Source organism: Sinocyclocheilus grahami, unplaced genomic scaffold (assembly GCF_001515645.1).
Source record: "Sinocyclocheilus grahami isolate Dianchi unplaced genomic scaffold, SAMN03320097.WGS_v1.1 scaffold74.1, whole genome shotgun sequence".
NCBI lineage: Eukaryota > Metazoa > Chordata > Actinopteri > Cypriniformes > Cyprinidae > Sinocyclocheilus > Sinocyclocheilus grahami.
The window spans coordinates 110564-126772 of NW_015505253.1; the positions used below are offsets into that span (position 1 = coordinate 110564).

Sequence of the window (16209 nt, forward strand, 5' to 3'; positions counted from 1 at the left end):
AATTTAAGGGTGTCTGAATACTTTCCGTACCCACTGTATATATACACACACACATCGCCCACTTAATCATATATTAAATATATTTATATAAGTAATACTAATAACATATAATTTAAATAAATAATTGACTATTTCTGTTGTATTTCTATTTATAAATATATAATATTATATATTTATAACATATAGATCATATATGTTGTGATGCATAGTGTATACACACACATATACAAAATATATACGTTTATAACTAACTTTTAAATATTATTATATACAAAGTGAATGACTCAGTATTGCATATTAGATTTCATGCCTCAACACAAATCAATATTTTATGTTTTAACAACGCACACATTTAAGAAATGAATTAATCAAAATATATTTATTTAATGCTTTTCTACTTTTTCCCTAATTGAATATTCTGGGTCATTTTACAAAAGTACAATACTCTGCCCATGTTATTTTATGTTCAATTTAAAGTTCAATTTACACTTCAGGCTTCGGTTTCTCTTTGTAATATCCTACTAAAACTCCAAGACTTCTGTCTATTCTGCTGTTTTTCCTTTTTTGGTTGCTCGTGACTCTGTCACCTGTAGGCTGGTGAATTGAACACTCTGTACTTCTCTGGAGTCTATTTATGGAGATGCAAGCTAAGCAGCGTTTCTATATGCCGTCTTGAGGGCTTCCATAGCTACTGGAAGCTGAAAGGCTTCATCCAGACAGGCAGAAGTTGTTCAGAATGCCTTCCAGCCATCGCAGCATGCTGGTCTTGCTTGTTAGTGCGGCTCACATCACCATTACTACTGCTCATATTAAAGCACAGGAGTTTGTTCAAATCTCTAACCAAGTATTCAACTTTATGGCACCTTGCAAACCAAGCATCACTGCACTCACATTTTTAGCAGCAATCTTGTTTTTTTTCAGGGTTTACACAGAAGTGAGCGGGCTTTGATTCAGAGAGCTAACACGACTCACCTCTGCTCCTCGCATTTGGTCTCCTGTGAAATGCTCCTGGTGTCCTCTGAGGGCAAAACCAAAGGAGAGTGGGGTGTTACAGGGCAAAGGTCACAGGAAGGAGAGCATGACGGAAATGAAAGGTGTCCAGAACGTCAGACAGACAGAACACAAGATTGTTTGTGTACGAAACATTCATCATACACCATTTCAATTATTGGTTCCTCCCTACAAATTGTGTTGTGACAGTAGCTTTAATAAACTGATAAAAAGGACCGTTCAAATTGAAAGCGAGAGGATCGAGGACGACAGGTTCATGAATAGAGAGGAAAAGAAAAAAAACGGGAGCGAGAGATGAGAGGGGAGAGACAAGACACCTGACAGTTTGAAGGAAGGGGCGAGGCGAAAAAAAGACAGATGGGGTGAGTGAGAGAGAGAATGACAGAGGACGAAAGGGAAAGGGGCGAGATAAGGGGAGAGACGAAGGGAGGAAGTGACAGCTGCCGGGGAAAGGAGAGATGGCGGGATGATGCAGATGGCTGAGGAGGCAGCAAGCGAGATAAGAGGGAAAGAGAGAGATGGATTTAAAAGTGAGAAGTCATATTAGGATTCAGACAGTTCATCCCTTTTGCGCCGCGTGCTGTCGCTACGAGTCGACCAGTCTAGGACACGCTGTCTAACAGCGCAAAGTAGAAACGGTGACACGCTGAGGAGTTGCGCTGCCTTTTACCTTTCAGGCTCCGCCCTCTTTTCCATTTGGCCAATAGAAAGCAACTCAGAGGATTTAGGAACAACAGAAGACCACCTACAGTCAGGATCACCACCACATAGACAGGAAGACCGCGACCTGTTGAGGAACAAGGCTGTGAATAAAAACTACATAATGCATCAGAAAGGATCGTTTTATTGAAGTGATATTCAGTCAGTGAATCCCAAAATAATTTGGACACTAAGAACTATATGTTTTTCCTCATATAACCTCTATAGAAAAAATTTACTACTGAACTTTCATTTATTTATTATTTACCTCTTTGACAGATATACACCTAATTTTTGCATTAGTTCTTGCCCTTACTTTTTTAAACATATACATTACTCTTAGATTATACTGACTACTGAATATTGTTATTATTATTATTATTATTATTAAACATTTTATAATTTTTATAAAATGTATTATTATTATTATTAAACATGTTATTATTTGTATAAAATGTATTATTATTATTATTAATGTTAAAAACTTTTCCACAATACTTCTCATTTGTCTAACAATAGTGTAAATAAAGCCAATTACATACATTTGAAAATTAATCATTATTAAACATTTGTATTATTATTGAATACATTTGTATTTATTTATAATGGTAACAACTTTTTTACACAATACTTTTCATTGGTCTAACACTAAATATAGTGTAACTAAAGCCAATAATAATTTAAAAATTTTAATACAAAACAACAATAATAAACTGGAGCAAAATTTTACTGAAGTTAATTGTAACGTCTATTTATTTTTAATTGTAATTGTTTACCAACTCCATAGTGCTTTAGTGGAAACGTCTTATAAAGAAACTTAATACGTCCATTCAAAATCAGCATGGCACCAGTTGCTTAAAGGTATTTTCAAAAACAACTCAAAATCCTGTAAGTTTGAGTTAGTTAGAGAAAAGTTCTAGAATCATTTGTTTGCTTCTTGGGGAGATATTTTGTCATCCAATGCAATGACACTCCGACATTTTCAAGCATGAGTTAAGCGTTCAAATACTTTTTGGGCACAAGATATATTAATGGCAGCTGTGCTGAAACTCACACATATATATGTTCATGATGCTGAAATATGTCTTGAGTTGAATTTGCACAACTATGCATCACTGTCCTGTTGGATTTGCTATACCATATGTCACAGTTTTGTAGAAGAGAGCGTGTGATTGGCACAGATTTGACACGCTCGAGTCATGCCTCGCCGCGTGAAAATACCTCCAACGCCGCAAGAACTAGTTTATTCACACAGACAAAAGACAATGATGAATCTCTCGCAGAAACTGCCTCACACAGTGTATCATTCCCAAATCAAACTGATGACATAGGAACTATCTGAGGAAATTGAAAACCCTAATGAATCTTTTCTACACAAACCCAATCAAAATGCAAAGCAGTATCTAACGGACCTCGAATTTGCCGCAAGCTAATGTCAGTTTATTTTGTATCCCGATTCAAGGGTCAATAACTGCCACGGTGTCCCATTAAACAGCACCAAAGCATTCAGGATTATAGCCTGAGCAAAACTGCACCAAACGCACGCAGCAGGGAAAACATCGAGCCCCAAGGCTTTATGAAAGCACACGAAACAGGCCGGTAAAGGCCACGGAAACTGAAGTACGAGCTGAGAAATTGATCTGAATTCTGGGATGTCAGGCCTTTTCTACATTTGATAAATAGCAGCTGCAGTAAGCTGGAGGAAGAAATGCAGCACCTGCAAGCGCCGAGTCCTGGTCTGCTGGGGAGACCCCGTCATCTGCTTCCTCCGCATCTGAGAGAAAGAGAGAGAGAGAAGGTAAATCACTCAATGCAGAGGTTACAGAGTGCAGTCCCTTTGTTCTGCCCTGACCGTGAGTCTATGATCAGAAAATTCAAAAACTGAAATTGATTTATGCATTTAAAAACACTTTGCATCAACAACACTACTAGTACTACGTATAGCCGAGTCCATTAGAGTGGACTGAAAATATAGAGTCGAAAGGAAAATAATGAATTCCACTGAAAGCACAGAGGTACCAATGTGTAAAATCAAACATTATAGACTTAGTCTAGCCTGAAAAGCCCCATTGTGATGTGTAAAGACTTTAGTCAGAGTAAATGGCATATTTAATGTGACAAACGAAAACGAGGCACTTGAATGGACTGTACTTTCACGTCCCTGTTTTCATTTGCATTAAATTACATGTGGCTTCTACTCGACTGGAGTGAATTGAAATAAGGTGATTGCGGAAAGCAGCGCATGGACCTGCAAAAACCGTCTCGTGCTTTTTCATAGTCTAGTTATTGTCGAATGCTGCTCAAGCAAAGCCATATGCTGTGTGTTCAAACGGAATTGAGGATTTATGGTTTTAGTGAGGACTGTACAAACTGAACTGTTCGCCTAGTTGTTATTCATCCTTAAAGGGAAAGTTCAGACAAAAATGCTTTGAAATTTGCATGCAATCACAGTGAAGCTTTCAAAAAGGACAAAAATTTAATGTATATTCAAATTTAAAGATGCACTTTATTATATCATTATTATTAGTACTACTATTATACACACACACACACACAAATAGTAAACAGTACTTTACTATAATGTACACTACTTTTAAAAAGTTTGGGGTCAATAAGATTTTTTTTTTTTGAAAGAAAACAATATTTTTATTACATAAGAATACATTAATTTGATCAAAGTGACAGTAAAGACCATTTTAAATAAATGCTGTTCTTTTGAACTTTCTATTTATCAAAGCATCCTGAAAAAAATGCAGCACAAAAATATTAAGCAGCACAAATGTTTTTAACATTTATAATAATAAGAAATGTTTCCAATTCAGCATGTTAGAATTATTTCTGAAGGATAATGTGACACTGAAGACTGGAGTAATGATGCTGAAAATTCCGCTTTGCCATTACAGCAATAAATTGCATTTTTAAAAATAAACAAATAATATCTCACTGACCCCAAAATCTGAATGGTAGCATAAATGACAAAAATACGACAATAATATAATACATTCCACCATGTTTGATTGCCTCAATGCAAATAAGATATTTTAAGTTAACAAAAAATTAAAGATGAATTTTGCTGTTGTATGACATTCATGTTGCTTGACAGCCATTGGTCACTGTATGGTTTTGTTGTATGAAAAGGACGCTCTTAAAATATCTGATTTTGTGCTCCATGGAAGAGATAAAACTGTCTTCCTTATGACACAACAGTGAGCAAAATATGACAGAGTTTGTCTTTAAATAGCTGATAAATGTTAAATAAGTAAGGTTTGTCAGTTCTGCTATCAGTGAACTCTGTGGCAGAGTCATGTTGTGTTTTCCGTACTTCCGTCAGCTGCCTGTGCTCATGACTAATTTGTTTTGCAAATCAAATGCTATGACATTACAATTGCAGAATTCATTATGTTTGCCGAGGGAATGTAGCTTATCATCATTTATCATACATCACACGGTTTAGTTTTCTGTCTCTCTCCCTCAATCGCTCGATTTTTCTCCCTCTCGCTCGCAAACCCGGCAAAATGCAGACTAAAATATGCATTCAGAAAACACACTGGTGCACTGATTGGTGTAGACGTTCAGCCATTCGGCTTATTTGCATGAGGCTCAGCCGTGATCTTTGCCTTACAAATTAGATGTGATTGGTGGGATTGATGAATGGCTCATCAAATCAGTGGAAAGTAAATCCGGTGTCTAAATCTACAAGTAAACCACCGTGGTCGGAAACCGAATGTCGAATGATTTAGTTTATGTGTCGTAAGCTTTATTAGACAGGCTGAGCTGAAAATACCAGCAGTGGTGACCGTCAGTATTTTGTTGTTGTCTGCATAGCTGCTCTCTCCCATTGTATTGATAGCGTTGACCGAAGTTGTAGGTAGTGGAAGGGTTGAGGCCTGTGACTGTATAAACAGTGGCTGTCGGAGGAAACACGTCCACATACATGAAACTCACTGATCCAGCCCACTGGTACCTGTCAATCAAACAGATGATAATGTTTATATACATTGTACATTTATTTTTATACATTTCTACATTAAACTTGTGATTCCTTTAATTCTTTATTCATTTTGTGTTCTTAAATAACACTTGACTTTCATACAGTTGGGTCTAAAAGTTTGAGATATAATAGAAATGCCTCTGTTTTTCTACTTTAATAAGTTTTTGTATTACCAAATTTGTCACATAAAAATCTGAACGAAAAGTTGAATTAAAAATGTGAAGAAATGTACAAAATGATGTACTTTAATTTCAATGCATGTCCTTTTAATTTGTATTATTCATTTTTGTCCTTATTCAGTTTTTAGGATCTTAAATCATTTTAAATTTCACTTTCACGCAATGGGGTCACTAATGAAACAGCTCTTATTTTTGTACTTAAATACAGGATATACCATTATTAAAGCAATAAGCCCTGTGAAGCCGTGTTATTTATAAAACAGTTATTCCATATACATAGTAAGGTTTCACAAAATAAAACAGAGCAAATAAAGTGTAAATGATATTAATAAAAACAGTATTCTTCCAACAAACAATGTAGTTCATAAGAATCAGTTGTGGTTGCAACAAAGTGCTTCGAACGTGGCTCAGCCAATCAGAATCAAGGACCGGAACTATACGTTTTATAAAAAAAAAAGTATTTTATCACAAAGTAATTAGCATAAAAAGTTTAATTTAATATTAACAGGAATTTCAGAATTTATAATATCTGGTTTGTTAGGTTTTTGCTGTAATGACAGCAGAACTGGAACTGCATGAATTCCACAAGTTTGTGTAAAACATGACGATGATCAGCAAAATTTGAGAATAATCTAAAAATAATATTTTACAAGAAATATTGAGGATTCTACATTCAAGGTGTTCACCTTTAATGCACAAATGCAAATATTTCTTATTCATTTTACATAACTTTTTTGTTAATGTTTTGTTATTTTTGTTTTCAATTTAAATTTGTAAGATTTTATATTAGATTAAAATTTGTATTTTATTTTATTTTCAATTTCATCATGAAGTCTCAAACTTCTGGACCAGACAGGACTGAATTACTGAATGAACTGTGACATAAAAAATAAACCTGCCTTTCCTATCAGGGAATCATACGGGAATTACAGTGCCATGGACCTAGATAAAAATGTTTATACATCAGCCAACTGAAATGTGTGCAGTGTTGTGACACACTAGATACTGAGAGATAAAACATATCCACAACACACTCCACATGTTCTAGACACCTCACAGCGGCATTTATGACAACTTCACCTGACACGGAAGTTTTGTGTCAAACCACCATCAAATCCGGGCATCCATTCCAGAGTTACAGAGTTATGGTCGACACGGAGCAGCTTCAGGGCTGATGGGGGATTGGGGTGGTCTGAGACAGACAGAGAGAGAGACAGAGAGAACACAAGCTCATTAAAAATACAACTACTGCCTAAATCTTATTGCATTGCTCAGAGAATGTTTATTTAAGAGGGGCAGAGAGACAGAGAGAGACAAGAAGAAAGAAATTAACAGGCTACTGTACAGTCAGAAAGAAATATGTGCGTCAATAATACACTTCACTGTGAAACTGCTTAATTATCTTGTTGGCTCTACTGGGAGAGGGTGAAGGGGTCAATCCAAAATTGCAAAGCAGGGAGCAAATATCTGCACTCCCTTCCCCGGTCGACTGATGATAAGAAGCACATAAAATTTATTATCGCTGTGTCAGATTAATTATGAATATTCGCGGCAGTAAAAACAGAGAAGGAGGTGTGGACAAAAAGAGGCGGATATTGGAATGTATTTCATGGTTTTTATGATAAACATTAAACGTGTCTGCCTGAGTCGATTCCACAGACCTCAGAGAAAGAGAGAAAGCAACAGCACAGCAGAGAGCTGGCAACAGAGGAAAACATTCAAGTTTATTACAGGAAAGAGAGAATTAAAGTATTATTCCGGGTTCAATACAAGTGTATCTGTTACAAAAGCAAATCATTTCAACTCAACTTTCAATTTATAAAACACACACACACACACAAAAATATAATAATAAAAAAATAATTATATATATATATATATATATATTACACACACACACATTTATTTATAAAATATTAAAATAAATATAATATGTGAATTTATAAATGCTAAAATACAGTGAATATATACCGTAAATATATTTCTTATACAGTATATTTCATATTTATTTATATAATATTTATTCATATTTATTTTCAGTGCTTATTATGAAATTATATATATTTATAAATGTTAAAAACGCAGTATGTCTATCTATCTATCTATCTATCTATCTATCTATCTATCTATCTATTTAAAGTTATATTATATATTAGTACATTATATACATATATTAGTATTTACAGTTCAGAAGCAGAGAATCAGAAATCAGAATCAGAAAAGGAATACTACACAAAGGACATTTACAATTAAAACTTTTTTTTATAATAACTTTGGTGCAAATCTCCAATGTAAGTAAGTTACCACAATTTTTGTGTGTAACGTAAAAAAGTAACATCATTAGTATTACAAAGAGGCAAAGGGAACTGCACTGTGAGCAAGAGGTACACAGATCGTTTGACCCTATTGTTCTGTAAATTAAGGGACAGTCTGAAAAAGAGCGGACGTTGATTACCACAACTGAATAATTAATATCCCAATTGCTGCTCAGGTCGAGAAAAACAAAATCTCATTGGTGAGCAGAAATCTCTTTCATGGCTCTGCTCATCTTCTTTGTGTGCGCTTATGAGTTGGCGATAAGAAATGCGACACCCAGACGCCGGTGTCTGTTTGTCTTCATTTATTAAGTTTTTATTTATTCATACATTTATGCTAATTCACAATCACCTTTCAATAGGGGTCAAGAGAAGGTGACCTGACCAGTCAGGCGAAGCTGACCGTTCAAGCTTGGCATTGAAAGGATCACTTCCTGTTTGTATGTACTGGTGCTGAGGAGCTGGATGTCTAGAGAGTCCTCTCCCATGCTGTTGTGGACAGTGCAGGTGAAGACGGCGTAGTCCAGAGCTGCGCTCACGTTTATGACGGTCAGAACGCTGGTGTGGACGGTTCCCGTCACCTCCATCTTCTCCTCATACCTGTAAGATAAGGTCACATAAACAATAATACGTGATATCCAGGACTAAAACACAACCAAAACGGCTTTGCATTTCCTAAAAGAATTGAAAATCCTGCAAGGCAGCAAAAGCTACAAATCCTGTATAGAGAGTTATAAAGAAAAGGCAAATTAGATTTTAATATTAAAATCTCTTCATATTAATCTTGATGCTTAATATTATCGCGGAAACGGTTATATAAGTTTGGGGTTGGAAAAAGAAATGAATATTTCATGCATGAATTATTTAGCAAGGATGCATTCAATTGAGCAAAAGTAAAGACATTGACATTGTTACAAATGTTTCTATGCTGTTAAGCATCAAAGATGTTTTCAACATTGATAATAATAAGAAATGTTACTTGAGCACCAAAATCAGCATCTTAGAATGATTTCTGAAGGATAATGTGACACTGGAGACTTAGCTTTGAATTACAAGAATAAATTACATTAAAATAAATATATTAAAATGGAAAAAAGTTATTTTAAAGGGGTCATATGATGCGATTTCGAGTTTTCCTTTCTCTTTGGAGTGTTACAAACTGTTTGTGAATAGATAAGATCCCTAAAGTTGCAAAGACTAAAGTCTCAAACCCAAAGAGATATTCTTAATAAAAGTTAAGACTCATCCACGCCCTCCTAAACTGCCTCATTTAAACACGCCCCCACATGTCTACGTCACTGTGTGGGAAAATTTGCATAACACCGCCCAAATGTATATGCAAAGAAAGAAGGCATAACTTTGATTCTTGCTGTAGTATTGTTGCCGCTGCTGCCATGTCGTGGAGATGCTGTGTGTTTCGTTGTGAAAGCGAAACTACTTTGTTTGGCCTTCCAAAAGAGGTTAAGTTGTATTTACAACACTGTTCCAGAACAGTTCAACACAAATATTCAGATGTGTGCAACGCATTTTACGGAGGACAAGGACTGTTTCCAGGGAGAGTAGCCTACAATGCCGGTGTTCTGACAAATAATGCTGACTCACAGCCTGTAAGTACGTTTTCATATTTAAATGATTTGCCACTGATGATTCAAACGCGAGTTTTAAGCAGTGTAGAGTAGCGCATGTTGTTTGTCATTTCTCCGATCACAAATGCAGACATGGTTTTATGTTTACATGGCGCGATGCAACACAACGCGTAAAAAGACAGTACAAGTCATTATAATCCATAATTATGTTCCCACTGGATGCAACAAATGCCTCATTTATAATAGGTTTTATTGTTTTTGTCTCGTTGCGCCGGGACACGGCATCAACAGTATGGTGAGGGGCGTAACATTTCCGTCACACGCTTGAGGTATTCGGCCAATCACAACGCACTGGATAGCTGGCCAATCACAGCACACCTCGCTTTTCAGACCGATGAGTTTTGTAAAAATTGACACGTTTCAGAAAGGCGGGGCATAGAGGAGAAACAATAACGTACAGTATGTGGAAAATAATGTGTTTTTTGAACCTTAAACCACATAAACACATTTCATTACACCAAATACACAAAATAATGTTATTTTTTAGCAACGTCATATGACCCCTTTAAATTGTAACAGTACTTCACAATATTGCTGTTTTCACTGTATTTTTGATCAAATAAATGCAGCCTTGGTGAGCAAAAGAGACTTCTTTAAAAACATTTTTAAAAATCCAAACCTTTTTTATTTAATTGAATTGAATAAACGTTAATCTTAAATGTCTTAACATTTTTAAATATATGTATTTATTTAGATACCGATCGATATAAATATACATAAAATGATGAATGAACAGCATCTAAAAAAGCCTGAAATTAACCATAAAACAAATGTATGACAAGAATCTTTGTCAAGTGGTTAAAACCAAATCAATTAAAAAAAATGTGGAGAAGAATAAAAACAGAATATTTAAGGAGTATCAATAATATAATAGTGTCTTGCAAGCACTAGCAAGCACCATCATTACAAGCTCTAAAACACATGAAACAAACACATGCACACATACTTAAATTTTAAACAGTCATTACACATTCCACACACACACACACACACACACACACACACACACACACACACAAACACACATGCACACATGGTTGCTTATGAAGAATAACTCACCACTTGAAAAACACACACAATATTTATAGAGCTATCTAAATGGGAACTGCTGGTTGATTTCTACTTAAGCAAGTTATAACCATATACAGTGGGTACAGAAAGTATTCAGACCCCCTTAAATTTTTCACTCTTTGTTATATTGCAGCCATTTGGTAAAATCATTTAAGTTAATTTTTTTTCCTCATTAATGTACACACAGCACCCCATATTGACAGAAAAACACAGAATTGTTGACATTTTTGCAGATTTATTAAAAAAGAAAAACTTTATAACTCCATAGTTAGTTATCTTTTTTAGAAGTGTATGAAGACATTGTTTTTATATACTGTAGGACACTTCCAAATGGACATAGCTTCAACAAGCTAAAGACAGCGCTCCACGGGACTCGCTCGGGAAGAATGTGTCCAAAGAAGTGTGTTTTTGGTTGTAAGGGAAAGATAACTTTGTTCAGCTTCCTAAAGAACCAAATGTTTTGTAAACAGTGGATGCAGTTTGTTTTTCCGGAGCAGCAACGGAGTTTCACAAGTGTGTTTGTTGACGAACGTTTTATAAGCAAGGCCCAGTTCGATGCTGGATTTGCACATCGTTTGATACTGAAGGATAGAGTGGTCGAGCTATAAAAGATCCCGGTCATGATTCAGAACAGTAGACGGTAAGTGAAACTGCATCAAATGCCTGTATTTTGTTGGCAGTCGGAGCTCAAGTGCTCGTCAATCTTTAGCTCCGCTCACGGCACGCCTCCAGGAGCTCGGCTTTTTCCGGAGAGAATCGTAAAGCTGTATATTTCTTTTATAAATATGATAAAACTAAAGACTTTTTTGGAGATATAAAGGATGCAGTACTACTCTATAGGTACTCAAGATTAACATGAGATTGGGTAAAACTGTGTGTGTTATCTCCCCTTTAAAAGTTTGAGTAAAAATCATAGACTGTATAAAAACATGGACATAGTGTCCATGACATCACCCGTAGGATTCCGAAGAGTGTTTTTGAAGCCTAAAGTAGGCGGAGCCGGCCGTCGCCATCTTGGCAGCGTGTCACTCCCAGATAATCGAAAATGGGCAAAGAGGTGGGAGCTGGTTGCTGAAACCACGCCCACAAAGCTCGACCGTGGTGACAGCAGCGGCAATAGACCTGTCACTCAAGTGGCCATGCCCTTAATTATGCAGCACTTTAAGGCTTAATATAATTTAAACGGATGAGTTATAAAAAAATTCACCCCCCTCACAGTTGTCATGAAGGGCAAAATTAGCTATATAGACCACAATAATTTTTTGAACCAGGCAGTAAACATGTTTTTTTCTGCTGTAAATTTGGGCATTTTATCATGGGGAGTCTATGGGATTGACTCCCTTTTGCAGGCCTCTAGTGGCCAGTTGATGAATTACAGTTTAAGTCACTTCCATGTTGGCTTCACAAGAGAGAGAGCGGGAGGTTGCCACTTGGTAAAAATACAGTGAAAACTGTAACACTGTGGAATACTCCAATTATTTCAATTTCAAATAACTGTTTTCTATTTTAGCAAATGTTATTATTCCCGTGATGCAAAACTGAAATGTTATCAATTGTTACTTAAGTCTTCAGTGTCACATGATCCTTCAGAAATCATTCTAATAGGCTGATTTGCTGCTCTAGAATATTATTATTATCAAAACTGCTTGATATTTTTGTGGAAACTGTGATACATTTTTGTAGGATTCTTTGATGAATAAAAAGTTCAACCATACAGCATTTATTTGAAATATATTTTTTTGTAACATTATAACAAATTTAACCGAATGCTTCTTAGCTGAATGAAAGTACAAATTTATTTTAAGAAATGTACTAACCTCATACTTTTGAATGGTAGTGTTTATTTTTTTGCAATATTTTTGAGTTAAGTTAATACTATAAGTTAATACTGAATACAATTGCAGTCTGCAACGGCTTCAAAGGAGTAATATAGCATAAAAGTAATATGCAGTGCTAATCTTTAAACAGTTTTAGTTTTAATCTTCACAAAAAACATCCTTACAATTTAGTCAGTATTTATATTCATTATTTTTTTATCAGTTTCACTCATAAAATAAGTTCATTAAATTTAGTTGATGAGAAAGTGCAAATTTTTTTTTAAAAGTATTCCAACAGTTAATGTATTAATTTAAACATGTTTTATCATTAAACACAAATTAAATTAAAAACCCTTTGTTAACCACCATTTTCATCAATAATAATTTTTTGTTGACAATTATATTACTGGTAATATGGACTACTTCTATTTTACTTTTATTATTTATGTTATTTTTGAAGCTTGACACTTGCAGGACACACTTTCATCATTCTCAAAAGAAAAGTCAAGACTTTCTGGTTAATATCTCTTTTTAACACAGTTATGCAATATAGTGTGACTAGCAGAACTCACAGCGTACGATGAGCTGTCCTTCCACGCTGCCAGGAGGCGATATGCCATTGTCTGCTGTACATTGGTAAACACCTGCCCGGTCACGGGTCACCTCATATATAGTTAACAAACCAGTGCCTTCATCTTCACTCTCCTCTCCCAGATCATCCACTTCCCCTTCACCCTATATATAAAACACACACACACACACACACACACCCCTGTAGAAAAGCCACAAACTCACTAACAAAAAAGTTAGAAAAAGCCAAAAGATGTTAATGACTTCACACCAACATCAATTTTCCCATACCTGCACATAAAACCTGACAGAAAAAGAGGATGGCTTGAGATATCACAGACACTGACTAAGAACGTGGGCCACTATAGACACTGAAATGGTTGGAAACGGCCCCAATTGTGGCTAAAACTGAGAAATGTGGCCTTTGGAAAGGCGGCTTTAATGAAAGCTATTTTTCTTCATTTAGGCCAGAAGTATTAAACATAAAGGTGAGACATTGTCGTAGTTAGAAGGGTGAAATATAGCACCTCTGTTACAGAGTAGCTGTGACACATGGTGGGAAAAGAGAAGTCGGAGAGAAAGAGGGAGTTAGAGACAAAGAGGAGCGATGCAAGAGATAAATAGAGGTGATAAAAAGAGAGATAGTGAGCGAGTTGAGCTAACAAAGGACCATATAGTGGGAAAAGGACGAGAATAAGCAAAAGAGAAACGAGGCTGAAAGCAAAACAGGAATGACAAGGACATCGCTCACCATCCACTTCCAGGAAAACATACTGTAGGTGATGGGGTTGGCATCAGCGACACAAAGTAAGTCAGCTGTGTCTCCCAAGTTCACATACAAAGGATCAGACTTCATACAAACAGTAGGGGCATCTGGAAGCCAAATCAAAAATACAGGATATATATATATATATATATATATATATATATATATATTAAAATAGCACTTTTGTGCTTAGCTGAATCATTGTGATACTAAATTAAGTTTTTTAAGTTGATGTTTTTCATTTATATTTTATTTTAGCTTTAATTCAATTAAAAGATTTTTAAGTTTAAAAAAATAGTTTCAGTTTTAGTTAACAATGAATTAATACTATATGAATAAATATGATATAAATAATAATATATAAATATATAATACAAATATAAATATTATATAAATCCATAAGTAATATAAATAAATATAGTATTAATATGTATATAAGTATCAAAATAAAACAAAAAATAAAAACTCAACTAAATCTGCATTTGCTATAAATCTAATAAACATTATATTTATATAATATCAAAAATAAAATATAAAAATTATTTAACTGCATTATAACTATAAAACACACACACAAATAATTAAAATATCACTGCTTTGATCGTCAAGTTATACTCAAATTCCTAAAAAAGACACATATTTTATCAATCATAAAAAACAAAATCAAACATATTTTGACTATGAATAAATATATTTATAAAATATCAAAATAAAAATATATATTTTGTGCCTTGAGTCGTTCGTGTCTTTAGCACAACAACATACTAACACCAGACTCTACACTGAAAAAATTATTTTTATGATTTATCAAACCTTTTCTTTTTTGTCAAACAACCATGGATACTTTGTGTTGGTCAGATAACGTCTCGGTTACGTATATAACCCTCGTTTCCTGAAGAAGGTAACGGAGACGTCACGTCGTGACAGACAAATTGGGATCTCCTAAAGCACTTACACATATGAACATTCGTTTAGGTGCATATGGAAGATTAGAGGTGATTGTAACCCTCTTGGAAATGGCAGAAGTCTTCCGGGGAAACACGGGCTCTGAGGCTATACCATGGACTTTACACATATGGGAACCACTTAGGCCTCTACATATGGAACCCAGCCCTTTACCGGTTCTCAAGGATTCATCAAGTGAAGGCCTGGCGCCGGACGTTCCGCCACGTCTGGCTGCCGGGGGGATGGATGAGCTCGACAAGGTCAACAGTACGGACACTCTGGAGTAGTTTTAGCAAGCCGCCGCTAAAGTGCCACTCAGTGCCTCTACCCATTTGAGGTGAGAACACAGGAGGATACCGGCTCCACGCAAAGGCTACAGAATCTAGCGAACGTGTTGGGGGTCGCCCAGCCTGCTGCTCTACAAATATCTGTCAGCGAGGCACCAGGAGCCAGAGCCCAGGAGGATGCAACACTTCTAGTAGAGTGAGCTAGCAACCTGAGCAGGCAGGGCACACCCTGTGCCTGATAAGCCAGGGTGATGGCACCCACTATCCAGTGGGCCATCCTCTGCTTAGAGACAGCCTTCCCCTTCTCCCGGCCTCCGTAACAGACAAAGAGCTGGTCTGAGGTCCTAAAGCTTTGTGTCCAGTCTACGTAGCATCTCAAGGCTCTGACGGGATAAGCGAAGCTAGGGCTGGGTCTGCCTCCTCCAGGGGCAGCGCTTGCAGGCTCATCACCTGATCCCTGAAGGGAGTAGTGGGAACCTTGGGCACATAGCCGGGCCGGGGCCTCAGGATTACCTGGGAGTCAGCCGGCCCAAATTCTACGGCACGAATCGTCGACCAAAAATGCGTGCAGGTCCCCTACCCTCTTGATGGAGGCTAGTGCAAGCAGGAGCAGAGTTTTCATTGAAAGAAACTTTAGCTCAACTGACTGCAAAAGCTCAAATGGGCTCTGCTGTAGTGTTTTAAGCACCAGAGACATGTCCCAAGAGGGTATGGAGGGGGGCCGGGGAGGATTTAACCTTCTCGCCCCCCTAAGGAACCTGATGACCAGGTCATGCTTCTCTACCAACTTCCCTTCCACGGGGTCATGGTTAGCAGCAATTGCAGCAACATAGACTTTAAGGGTGGAGGGAGACAGCCTTCGCTCCAACCCTTGCTGTAAAAAGGAAAGCACGACCCTGATCGGGCATCTCC

At 36.4% G+C, this 16209-nt stretch overlaps 1 pseudogene; it reads right to left on the reverse strand.

Annotated features, from left to right (window-relative positions):
- Positions 1–16209, reverse strand: part of LOC107585763 (nephrin-like) — a 105248-nt pseudogene that overhangs the window by 3928 nt on the left and 85111 nt on the right.